This window comes from Sarcophilus harrisii, chromosome 1 (genome assembly GCF_902635505.1).
Source record: "Sarcophilus harrisii chromosome 1, mSarHar1.11, whole genome shotgun sequence".
Classification (NCBI taxonomy): domain Eukaryota; kingdom Metazoa; phylum Chordata; class Mammalia; order Dasyuromorphia; family Dasyuridae; genus Sarcophilus; species Sarcophilus harrisii.
The window spans coordinates 623,751,656-623,764,458 of record NC_045426.1 but is presented as its reverse complement, the minus strand read 5'-3'; the positions used below and the strand labels follow the sequence as shown (position 1 = coordinate 623,764,458).

The following is a 12,803-nucleotide window of genomic DNA, read 5'->3' as shown; positions in this document are numbered from 1 at the left end:
ATGTCTTTCTTCATTTCTTACAACAGCACAATAATATTCAGTCACATTTATATACCAGTTCATTTAGTCATTCCCATAAATAATGGGCAATAAAGGGGATCTTTTTTAGTTTTCAGTGGTATGAAAAGAACCACATAGCTACAGGTCCTTTTCATTTTTCTTTGATCATTTTGGGGTATTGTTTTAGTTCAGTATGAATTGATTAAAATTTGAGAGGCCACCATGATACTCATCTTTAATTATATCTTCCCATAATAATGATTATTATTATGACTAATAAAGTTGTAACATATTCAGAGAGGACCTTATAAAAGGAATAGACATTTCCTTTAGTGTAAGAAATGGGTGGGCATTTTTTTGGTTTCTACAGTTAGGAAAATTAAATTGGAGAAATGGAACAAATTAGAAAATTAAAACCCAAAAAGACTTCAAAGAATAATCAATGGTGGAGGTTAATAATCTTCTACAAAAAAAGAATGTAAGAATATTAACTTCTTGGGGTCTGAGAGTGACTTTTGTAATTTGAGTGATGACCAGAGATTTGAAAAGAATCTTTTCTGTGACCCTAGCTCTCCACTGTTATAGTCACCCTACTAGAATATAAGTTCCTTGGGGGCAGAAACTGGCGGCTATGGAATGAGGAGTAGAGATTCAGGTGGTGTAACTTCTGTAACATCCAATTAATGGGGAGTCAAGGGAGAGACTTTGCTTCAGATAAGAAATAAAATGCTCCCTTTGGAAGTTCAAAGGTGTGTTCTACCACCTAGGCACTCATTCTTGCAAGAATGCAAAATAAATATTTTCTGCATTCATCAGTGAATCAGTAGAGTTCTTGGTAAGATATTTTCTTTCTTACATATAGCAACTCTGGAAAATAGGTCACATAAAAATTATTATCACCATTTTGCAGATAAGGAAGTTTAAACTCAGGAAAATTAAATAACTAGTAGTTTCACAACTAGTTAAGTGTCAAAGTCAGAATTTCTTGCAGAAAACATCAAAAATACTTTGAAAGTCATAGTTTTGGACTTTAAACAAGGAGCTGAAAAACTTTGTTGTTGTTTTTTTCATTGTTGACCTGCCATTTACTATCTGTGTGACTTAACCGTCTGGGTTTCTCTTTCTAGTCTATAAAATGGACCTAGTCTATAAAACACCAGACCTGTATTTCTTCTTGTGTTTTGAGAATCAGATAAGAAACCTGATATAAAAGTACTTTGAAAACTGAAAGGGGCAAAGATTGGGAGGAATGTCAGAGGGTAAGGGATTTCTAGTTTGTTTTCCTGAGATTGCTGTTGGTTGACTTGTTTTGTTTTTTATCAAGGGCATCAGGTAAAACCCTGTTAGTCCTCTGAACTCACTCCATTTTCAAAGCAGCTAGAAAAAGGTTATATGGACATGTTTCTCTATTCAAAAAAAAAAAAAAAAAGGAAATATAAATTTACCCAATATGTTGTTGTACTGCAAAGCATACTGGGAAAAGGAAGACTGTCCTCTCCCACATGAAGTATGTGGGATTGATAGGAGGTAGTTGAACACTGACCAAATGTTGCATCAGAGATATGAGCAGCACTTAAAATCCCTCTTCCCAGGGCAGATAGATGGTTCAGTGGATAGAGCACCAGCCCTGAAGTCAGAAGGACCTGAATTCAAATTTGACCTCAGTCACTTAACACATTTCCTAGCTGTGTGACCCTGAGCAAGTTACTTAACCCCTATTGTCTCAGCCAAAAAAAAAATCCCTCTTCCCTGAGCATATTGAAATTCATATGGGCATCCTCACCCCAACCTGGGAAGACCCAAGGTTAAAATATATAGTTGGTTGTTGTCTTTTATTCCTGAAGAGAAATAAAGTGACCTCACTGTTTGGGGTCAAGGTACAATGGGTCTGACTCTGGTTGGTCAGACCAATATAAGCTCTGAAGGCTCCATCACAAATTGGGTACAAGTAATCCATAGTCAAATATCAGCTGAGAGATTAGAACATATGGATTCAGTTCCTCTCTCTTTACCTACATGACCATGAGCAAATTCTTTACCATTTTCTTCCTCAGTTTCCTCATCCACAAAATGATAAAGTTCTATCAGGATTCTTGTTCTGCTCTAAATCTTATTATCCTTTGTGGAAGAGGGTATCCATTAACAGTTGCCATGAATTAGAAATCCTAAAATTACCAAATATCAGCAATAAAAAAGGTGTTTAGAGAAGCACTCTATTCCTCAGTTTTTATTTATGAGAAAACAAAAACAAAGTGAGGAGTAATTTTACCTAGTATTATGTATCTAGTAAGTGTAAAGAAATCCTGAGACCAAAACATTTGGAAAATTGTGTTAGAGTCTGCTTTGGCTTTTTTTGTCATCTTATTTCCTCCCCTCTCCATTCCCCGGTTCCTAAACCCCATTTTTCCTGTTCTATCTTCTTTTCTTTTGTATTTGTACCTGGGCCACAGGAAATGAAATGTGGAAACCTGGGCTCATGCCATTCACAGTGTATCTCGTTCAGATGCAGCCATCAGGAAATTAAAGGGGGAAAAAGATTCCCTCCTCAGCACTTTGGACTACTGGGAAGGTTTCTAAATGTCCCCTTCATTACAGGGTTCAGAAAATTGTAAGCGGCGACTGTAAGAGAGTGTCATTGGTGTTATTGATGGTTTGGGCCATTTTCCAGCTGACCAGAAGTTCTTAAACCAACAAGCCAAAGTACTGCTCTCATCTGAGCAGGGGATAGAGTGTCATTGGACTGGTTTGGGATTGAGCCTTTACAACCTGTTGCATGAGGCTGGGTGCCATCTGGTGGATGGACTGCCATGACCCAAATAAAATGGCATGGCCAAGGTGGAAAGAGATATTTAGAGTTTGTGTTGTCCAACATGAGCAGCATTTAGATTGTGCAGTAGGTAGAGTGCTGGACACGGAGTAAGGAAGACCTGAGTTCGCTTGTGGCTTCAGACACTCACTAGCTGAGTAAGACAAGTCACTTAACTCTATCAGTTTCCTCATCTGTAAAATGAGCTGGAGAAGGAAAAGGCAAACCGCTTCAGTATTTTTGCTAAGATACATACTTAGTGTGTATTTTGCATTTATATATAAATGTGTATGTCATCTCCTCCATTATCACTCTGTAAACTTCTCAAAGGTAGGAATCATTTCCCATTTATCATTTTATCCCCTGCATTTATATGTTGTCGAAAGACTACCATATAGTAAGTGCTTAATAAATGCTTTTGCTTAAAATAACTATCAGTTACAAAGAGCTTCCAAAGTTTGCAGTTTTGTATATACAATATGTTTTCTGAGTCCTACAACCACCTCCTGTCAGGTGGGCAGCAGAACCAAGATTTGAAGTCTGGTCTCTTGACTTAATCCAATGCTATGTCTACACTACTACACATTGCTTTTAGTCTCTGATTGAATTTCAGGATCAGTGTGGCAGACCAGTAGTATTGGAAGGACATTAGCATCACATTAATATCTGCTTGTCCAATCTAATTTAAGGTAGCCTTTGTTGGAGGTGTGCTGTCATATATAAATACATTTTAAATAAATATATATTTATATATGAATATATAAAATATAATATATAAATATATTTATAAAATATATGTAAAATAATTATAGTGTATGTTTATATAATAACATATATTATAAATATATATTTATTCAGAACACTCCTTATCACCTTTTCATTATTATTAATAATAATTTCTTATTCTTATAGAGCCACTAGCTGACTATGGGATCTTGGGCAAATCATTTAACTTCCCAGTTTCCTTATCTGCAAAATAAAAGAGGGAAGAATAGAAAATCTAGAACATCTCTTTTCACTTGCCCATTTTGCAAACACTTTATGTTTACAAAGCATTTTCATTTACACAATGTTATATCACTCACTAAACAATCTTTTTGGGCAGGGAGAACAGGTATTGCTACCGCATTTTACAGATGGGGAAGGTTCAACTTAAATAACTTAAAGGATCTGTCCAAGGTCACAGAGTTATTGATTCTGAAAAGCCTTATAACATGGACTAAGGGGAATCAAAGATGAATAATATACTCCTCGTGATTACACAGTATAATAGAAGGTTGAGAGATACCCAAGTTGGAGTTTTTTTTTGTATTTTATATAGATAACTATAATATAAAAAAATATAATATGGGAAAAGTAGGAATGAAAATTCATAAAAATACAATAGAGGGAAGGATTACTTGTGACTGAAGGGGATAAGAGTGGACAACCAGAAGAGGTTGTATTTGAGTTGGGTCTTGAGAAATTAGTAAGAAAAGGAAAAATTAAGGAGATGAGGGGGGTTCCAAGTGTAATCGATGACATCAATTCGGTGAAACTAACTTACTCTTAGTAACTAACTTAAGTTACGAACTTCACTGACAGGAACATAGTATCTAGAACAGGGCATTCTACCGTGTGGCTATTTTCTGCCCTTTATCAATGTTATTGCTCATAGTTCTAGATACTACAGTTTAGAAAGGAAGTTGGCAAACTGGAAGACATGGAGAATAAGATGAGTATGAGGATGAGGGATCTTGAAATCAAGTCCTGTGGAAAACACATCAAAGAATGTGGGACATTTAGCTTGCAGAAGGGAAGATTTGGTGAGGGGGTTGGGAGACACACATAATAGCTGTCTTCAGATATTTGATTGGGAGATGCCTTAATCTTTATTTATTTCTTGGTTATAGAGAGCTGAACTAGAGCAAAAGATAAAAATTAGATTTTTGCCTTGCCTAAAAAAAACTATTCTTAAATTAAAAGAGTATATGAAAATCTAATGGACTGGTTTAGAAATTATCAGGTTCTTATTCAAAATGTGTCATTAAGCAGATACTAGTTGTCTTTAAGAGTTTTTTGATGGGGATTACTGCATGAAGAGGTAGGTTGGAGTAAATGACTTCTGATGTCTCCTCCAGCCAATGGAGTGCTAAGAAATGTTTATGTGCAGAGGAAAAATAATATACACAAGACATATTTTTAAATTTAATCTGAAGTAATATTTTCTTCATTACTTTCTAAAGACTAAAGAATTAATCATACATTTGCATATTTCCAAGTGTGAATTCTCACACTGAAAATTTAAGAATTAACTTGTAGCTAGTAGGAACTGGTTTTCAAGTTTAAGATTCCATATGATTCAGAATCCTCATTAAACTTTATCTTCTTTTTCTTCTTTATTTACAGAGGGAATATCGTGCCAAGTGTGGAGTCATGAGATCAGAGTTTGAATTCTCTCTGTGTTTGCTTCCTTGTGGTCTTAAGTAAGTCACTTTAAATCTCTGAGACTCAGTTTCTTTCCCTTGTAAATGAGGTGCTTTATATCCCCTTTTCTAAATTATGAATCCCAACTCCCCTTTTTTATTTCTTTTGGTTCTCCAAGACTGACACTTATTTTCATGTACATTCCCCAGATCTATTTTCTCTCTTGTCCAAGTTATTGAGTTACTCAAGACAAACCCGACTTCTTCTTATCACTTTCCTTAATGAGGTGCCTGGCAGAGCCTCAGGCAGGACTGATCCATTACCTTTATTACAGAGGCTTATTTTGAAAGCTGTCATAGCAAGAGCCAAGTGGGAGCTACCCTGTTATTGGCCATTTGCCTTTCTGGATGGCTGATCTTGATTCTTCATGGAGAGCAAACCAAGGGGCATGACCCTCAACCTCTATTTCAGTGATGTTGTTGTTATTGTTTAAGATATCCAATTCCACTGAAAATTCTCTTTTATTATTGGGTAGGACATTCATAATAAGTGAGTCAATGTATACTTCCTGGTATTCAAAACCCCTCTACAATCTACTCCTTTCCTTTTACCTATCCAGTTTTAGGTAGTATAAGGAAATTAAGAAGAGTTTATTTCAGTAGAAAGGATATTAGTTTTGGGGATTTGGATTCATAAAATCCAGATCCAGCTCTGTTACCAACTTGCTGTGTTGCTCCTGGCAAATTATTTCCCATCTATGAACTTCAAGTTCTTCACCTATAAAATGAAAAAGTTATATTTTGATGATCTTTACAGTCTCTAAGAGAATAAACAAAGTTCTCCCCTCCAAAGATCTTGGCACTGTCGAATAATTCTGCATCAGAAACAGAATTTTGTCAGTGGAAATAATATATAGTTTTTAAAATGTCTTATCTACTCTGTTGCTTCTCCTGAAGATCTTAACATTTTTTCTGGCTGATCCTTTTGTTTGGAATGTTTTCTCTCCATATTTCTACTTCCTTCAAGTACCAACTAAAATTTCATCTTTCCCAACACTTCTTCCAGTGCTTTCCCTCTCTTCATTATTTCCCATTTTTCTGATCTGTGTCTTGTTTGTACATAATTGTCTGGTTATTATTTCCCCTATTAAATTCTCAGTTCTTGAAGGCAGGGACTATTTTGCCCCTTTTTATATTCCCAGCCCTTAGCCTAGTGCCTGGCCTTAATAGGGGTTTAATAAAGTTTAAAAACTCTAGACTTTGGAGATAACCCTTTATGTGTTGATATCTCCTTTTAGAATGTGAGGTCCTTGAGAGTTGGGATGGCTTTTCTATGTGTGTTACTAGTGCTTAGCACATGGCAGGTGCTCAATAGATGCTTTTATTTTTTAATTCCTTTGTTCATTTATTCACCCTCTACTTTCCAAAGAGTCTCAACATATTAACTTTCCTTCATAACACAACTAATCTGAAGGAACAAGCTTTCTCTTGGGTAAAATAACTCTTACCTTTGCAAGGTTCTATTCCAACATTCAGGACTCTTAAGCTTTATCATTACATAAATTGAGCAGCTTGATACAATTATCTTCACTATTCCCACCCCATACATTTTTGTCCCTCTCCAATATATTCTGACTTTCCACCTATAATGTCCTCATATGCTGCTTTCTTCAAGGTTTTCCATGGTTTAAATGTTCCTCATCAATATTTCCCCATTGTCTATCTCATCAAGTTGTACAGACAGAAATAAGAGGCAGGGAGTTATAAGATTCTGGTCTTGGAAATCATGTACACCAGCCCCTTCATTGTAGAGATGAAAAGGAAAGGAAACAACCAGCAAAAATAATATATGTAAGCAAAGAGGATCAGACCATGAAATATAACATTTTATATTTAATGGCCCTATAAAGATATGAGCCCTCTGTGTTGGAGAGATGGAAGAATAAGAGCACAAAAATGCCATGTACTCTTTCAGATATGGTTAATGTGTCCATTGATTGTTTTTTTTTCCTTTGTAAAAAAAAAAAAGAAGGCTTACGGGAAATTGAGGCTGTATTGGACACAGAGAAGGATCTATCTAGAAATAATTATGGAATAAAAAAAGAGCATCAATAGAATTCTTTAAATGGTGAAAATAAAAATTCAGAGTAGGAAAAAGCTTTTATGAACTCTCACATAATGAGGAAAGGAACTTGGGGGGAAATATGCATGATGATTAATGTACATGAAATCAGTACTAAAAAGTAAGACGATTTTAGGTAAATTAAGTGAGTTGTATTGGATGCAGAGGACAAATGAGAAAGCATACTCCCTTTCCTTGCTAGAGAAGGGGGAGAACCATAGTTATGGACTATCCTATGGGCTGTCATATGTAGCTGCCATTTGGTTGGTTTTACTTAAACTCTCCTTTGTGGCAAGTGATCATTTAATGTTTGGAATGAGAGAGGCTTTAAAAAAAACAGAAACATCTAAAACCAAATAAAAATATAAGCTCCTGACATTATTTTCTCTGGTAAAAAGATCGTGGGACCATCACACTTCAAAATTATTGATGCTTTCAAGGACTTGTGAGTTAATTGGAGGAATAAAATGTGTGGAAACAGAAATATAATGGGAAGAAGGTGTATAGGTATATAGAAACAGTATAGAGAGGGATAGAGAGAAGAAGGAAAGGAGGGAAGGAAGGAAGGAAAGAAGGAAGGAAGGAGAGAAAGAAGGGAGGGAGGGAGGAAGAAAAAGAGAGCAAGGGAGCAAAGGAAGAAGGAAGGAAAGGGAAGAGAAGGAAGGAAGGAAAAAGAAAGGAATGTGGGAGAAAGGAAAAAAGGAAAAAAAGAAGGAAAGGAGGAAGGAAGAAGTGAGGAAAGAATAAGCAAAAGAGAAGGAGGAAAAGAAGGAAGGAAAGGAGGTAAGATAGATGATGGATGGATGGATGATTAAGTGCCTACTATGAGCCAGGCACTGTGAAAGTCATTTGCATGGTTTTCATAGACTTTATAAACAACTGTCTTCAAGCAGATGGTGTCAAACTGATTTTGAGATAGTGAGCTGGCCAGAGTCACACAGCCAGTAAGTGCCTGAGGCTTGAATTTAGTCCTGCCTGTCTCCAGACCCAGAGATCACCCACTGCTCCTCTTCACAATGGTAAAATAAATCTTGGAAAGTCAGAATAGCTGAGTTCAAATTTTTCAGCCTCTGCTACTTCACTTTAATTCAACAAACATTTATTAAATCTGTACTATGCATGCACGAGACACTCTAAAAAAAATTAAAAAATAAAAACTCCATTGAAAAGTTGCAGGGCTTTGGATAAGCCATTTACCTTCTCTGTGCCTCAGTTTCCTTAATTGTAAGATAGAAATAATATTTACATTATATACTCAGAGTAAGTGTAGGAAGTATATATTGCAAACCTTAAAGTCTATAGAAATATAAATTGTTATTATGACTCATTGCTGTTTTGCTTAAGCAAAGTTTTGGTTTTCTTAGACTTTATAAACTACTTGCCAGTTAAAATTACTCTAGACTTTTTTTTAATTTACTTCCTCTTTTAAAAAAAAAGACTATATTTTAAGGACCCACTTCCTGGCTTCCTTTTTGTTTTTTAAACTCTGTTCTGGCTGTCTAGATTGACTTTCCCTTGTCAATCCTCCTTGTATTCTACCTACTAGGTATTGTGTATTTATCTTTCAAGGCCAAATTCAAATGCCCCTTACTCCATGAAATCTTTTCTGTTCCCCTGCTGAAACTGCTCCCTTATCCTTTTGATTACTTTATTATTTTGAATTTCTCTTGCATAGGCAAAATGTTCTAATTTATTTTGGTTTTGTTTTTATATATGTTCCTTCTCTTTACTACTGGATTAGAAGTCCCTTGCAGACAAGTGTACAACTTTATTAGTCTCTGTACCTAGCACCTAGTAAAAGCATTCTGCACATAGTACGTGTTTTGATATATTTTTGTATAATGTTGAAAAAATGAGTGCCTGCTAACTCAAATAACCTTGATATGTTGTGCCTGGGATTTTAAAACTCATTTGTAGGTTTCTGATAATTCCTTGAGAGAAGCATTTGCTGCCCCCAATCCTGGAATCTGTCAAAAAGGATTTAATTCATTTGATAGATAATAATACCATAGCTTGGGTGGGCTGGGGGGAATTATTGTTTTTACTTCTTTGCCCTCTCCTGTAGCTGTAAATGCTTCTGTTTACTGCTTAAAATTCTGTTTTTAAAGGTCACTTATTGTTTACCTGCACCATACAGTTTTATTCACTTAGGAAAGAAAAGAGAATAAATGAGAAAAAGGTCTCTCCTTGGATTCTCATGCCTCTCCCTCTTTCCTACATTAGCAGCCATGATTTCCCTTGGCATTCCTAGTCTGCCTGCAGTTTACATCTCCTACCAAAGACCACAAAAGAAACCACTGGCTCAAATCCTATTATTCTGTTCTTGTGTACGATTGGCCTGAGGCAAAAAAATTTCTAATGTTAGGGAAGCTTGTCTTCAGCACCTTTGGCCCGTAGAAATCATGAAGGATCAGAACTTGGGCTTGACTTCATGGGTGCATAGACCTGGAAGGAGCCTTACTGATTGTCCAGTCCAACTCCCCTATTTTACAGATAAGGAAACTGAGTCTCATAAAGAAGTAAATTGTCCAAAATCACATAGCAAGTACATGGCAGAACATAGCATGAATCCCCCTGGTAAAGCTTGTTCTATTACCTAGTACTGCTACTATCTTGCACAAAGAACCCTTTGCAATTCCTCTCCTCACACCTATCCCCAAGCCCAATAGGAAAACATTATCTAACCTTCTGGGAAAATAAATGTTGATAATGTCTCTCATTTCCCACTACACACACCTTCTTATGCCCTAAATTGGCTTCTTTGGGACAAAAAAACAAACAAAAAAACAAAACAAAACAACAACAACAAAAAAGGCAGAAATTCCAGAGATAATAATGAAGGAGGAGGAAAAGGAAGAGGAGGAGGAGGAGGAGAACTTAGTTACCCTTCCCAAAAACACTATTGCTATTCTCCTACTGCAAAAATCCTCTGCTATTCCCCTTCCCACACAATATACACATATTACCATACCTTCTGGAAAATAAATATTGGTAGCTCCCATTCTCTACTGTATACATTCACACACATACCCTTCTTGGTCCATTCTCTTACATATTTCTCTGAAAAATTGGTGCTTTAGTCCAATAAACCAAATAAATCAGAAATTTAAGACATATTAATAAATAAGTAAAATAATAACAATAAAATTAGTTACCTTTCCCAGAGGACACTTGAATTTAGTAGGGTCCTTCTGATGCTTAAATTCAATGAACTAAGTATTTTGCTAATTGAAGGGAGGCTAAGGTAAGATTTTGTATTGAGAGGGGTGGTAGTTTAGCAATCCCTCAAACCATATACATTCTACCTCTATATGGGACTTCTTAGCCTACCTGAGAAAATCTAGCCCCAGATATATGAATGAACACAGGCAATCATTGACTTTGAGTCCTCTACAGAAATGAAGTCCAGGGCAGATCTTTACAAGGATTGAAATCTCAAATCCTGCCTGAGTTCAGCCCTAATTACATCCAGCACGCATTTTTCCTATGCCGTATTTGATGTGAGATGAAATAGATGGATGATAAAATATTTATTGGCCTTGGATTTGACTGGCGCCTTCACATTAAAGCTGAAAGAAACAACACCCAGTCTGGATCCTACCTTGAAAAGGCCATCAATGAGGCCTTAATGAGACAATCTTCAGGATTGAAAAGGCAAAATACGAACTTAACCTTCTTTTATGCTCTCTCTTTCTCCCGAACCTACCAGACAGGATCCCTTGAGGAAATTAACCTTTAATGGATTGAATAACTGATCTTGAGCACTTGGGCACTTTCTACAAGTTTAACTCTTTCTGTGATGCCTTGATAAGATTTTTGTGGTTTTCAGACTTCTCCTAGCCACTCATTCAGTCATATTAATGACAGAACCATAGGGAAATGGATTGTTAAAGATGGGAAGGACCCTAGAGATCTTACAACCAGAGATTAAGAGTTGGAAGGAAACTTAGAAGTCATCTGTTCCAACGTCTCCATTTTATAGATGAGGGACTGAGAATTAGAGAAGAGAAAGGTCATTCTCAAAATCACATAGATAAGATTCAATTCCAGCTTCTCTAGCTCCAGAGCCAGCATTCTTTCTCCTACACTGGGTTTTCAACTAAAAGGAGTGAATTGCTCAAGATTCTTTTCTGCCTTAGCAGCAGGCATTTGAATTTTTGTCTCTTAACTTCCATACTAATATGCTTCTCATGACATGGCAATATTCAGTTGAAATTGGAGCAAAAGAGGTCACAAATTCACTTTAACCCAGACTATACCATTCCATTCTGGGTCAAGGTTGGTATGAGAAACAAGCTAAATTTAGTGATTGGGTCAGGTTTGAGAGATACATCTTTCTGTTTAGTTTAATTTGGCCATGCTATGGAGCAAAAATGTCTCCCCACATGTTTGTTGGAGAGCATAAAGTGACTATCTTTAGAGTCACTCATTTGTGGTGTCATTATGTCTCTAAAAGATACACAGGGCAAATAAGGAAGGCAGAGCAGTGCCAGTAAAGAGGGCTGCTTAGACTTTTGTAAAGTTCTGTTTCTTGAGTGAGGGCTTGGCCCTGGCCAAAGAGAATAAATTCAGCTGTCACCATTCATCCTAGTCTGCCTGGTAATATCTTGTAGGGTCAGGGGCAAGGTTAGACTGACCCCAGAGAATGAAATGAACCCTTGAAACCTGCCTCCCTGCTGAAGCTATGCTGAACGTCACCCTGTGTAATTTGCTACCTCTGGAAAGTTTAGCATCTCTCAGTTGTCCAACTGCTTGCTTAGGGTTCTCATGTTTCCAATATTTTCTTGTGACTAATGGATAGAATCATGCCTTTCAAAAGGATGATTTCCTGATGTTGTGAAAAAGACCTATGAGTCTGGATGAAAATGTTGGAACACTTAGGTTCAAATTCCAGGAATGCTTCTTACTAGTGACATGACCCAGGGAAAGTTCAATGAATTAATCTGAAACTCAGTTTCTTTAGCTATATATAGGGATAATAGTTCTACTTTTCTTACAGGGCTGATACATATATTTTTCATATTTATATATATTATGCATATGTATATATAGATAGATATACGTATGTAAATAGTAAGATTATGTTTTTAAGGCATCTTAAAAAAAACATGATGCCTATATTGATAAAGCTAAGCTACTGTTGTTACTTAAAGTAGGAAGAAAAAAGGAATGAGAATTTCTCTTTTTTCCTCTCCTTTCCGCCACCCCTTATACAGTAAGGATTAAGGACAAAGAAAACAAAGTAGAGAGGAAATCAATTTTTCTTCCCTACATGTTAAATTGAATTACAACTCTCCAAAGAAGAATAGGAGTATCACCTCCAGCTCATTCCCTCTCATACTATGTACGTCCCCAGTTCCTGTTCGAAAGACCAAGTCACCCGGATTCTCCTTCATGCTGTCTGCCTGTTCAGTAACCTTATGTGTCTCTCCTTTGCCTTCCAAATAATTCAGTTTAACAGACTTTCACT

The 12,803-nt window shown here is 36.3% G+C and overlaps 1 protein-coding gene across 3 annotated transcripts in view; it reads left to right on the top strand.

Moving 5' to 3' along the window:
• The window catches only part of ST3GAL1 (ST3 beta-galactoside alpha-2,3-sialyltransferase 1), a 131,250-nt gene that overhangs the window by 45,008 nt on the left and 73,439 nt on the right, over positions 1 to 12,803 (top strand). For all 3 annotated transcript variants that reach the window (XM_012541839.3, XM_012541840.3, XM_031947229.1), the window contains exon 2: positions 5,195 to 5,271. The gene's annotated coding sequence lies outside the window, so the exon portion shown is untranslated. The remainder of the gene's footprint in view (positions 1 to 5,194; positions 5,272 to 12,803) is intronic.